Raw genomic sequence first — 449 nt, forward strand, 5'->3', positions numbered from 1 at the left:
CGTCATGTAAATACGTGTTAACGATTGCCGACTCGCACCTGCTGCCTCAGCGCATAAATGTTTCCTGAGAGAACAAACACACTTGGAATCTTAATATGTGTTCGCCTATCGATATATATGCTGATGTTGATAAAAAAGGAATATTGTAAATACTTTTTAAAGACGTACAGTTTGTCGAAAATATGAAACTTATCTTGTGTTCAAAGCCCTTGATGCTAAACCTTTAAACGAGTGTCACTGCCAGTTCATCTCTGATATTCGAACGAGGTAGTTTATGTTGATTTATTCTGTGGGTTAAAAAAGAAAAGAAAAGAAAAGAAGTCAAAAAGATGCTACTTTGTTAATTCACTATTCATAATATACTTTATCAGTAATATCAACATCTCTCGTTAACTGGTAATAGTTTGATATTAAACAGATGCTATCTGCTGGTGAATTGTCAGACGAGG

Source organism: Penaeus monodon, chromosome 23 (genome assembly GCF_015228065.2).
Source record: "Penaeus monodon isolate SGIC_2016 chromosome 23, NSTDA_Pmon_1, whole genome shotgun sequence".
In the NCBI taxonomy this organism is placed as follows: domain Eukaryota; kingdom Metazoa; phylum Arthropoda; class Malacostraca; order Decapoda; family Penaeidae; genus Penaeus; species Penaeus monodon.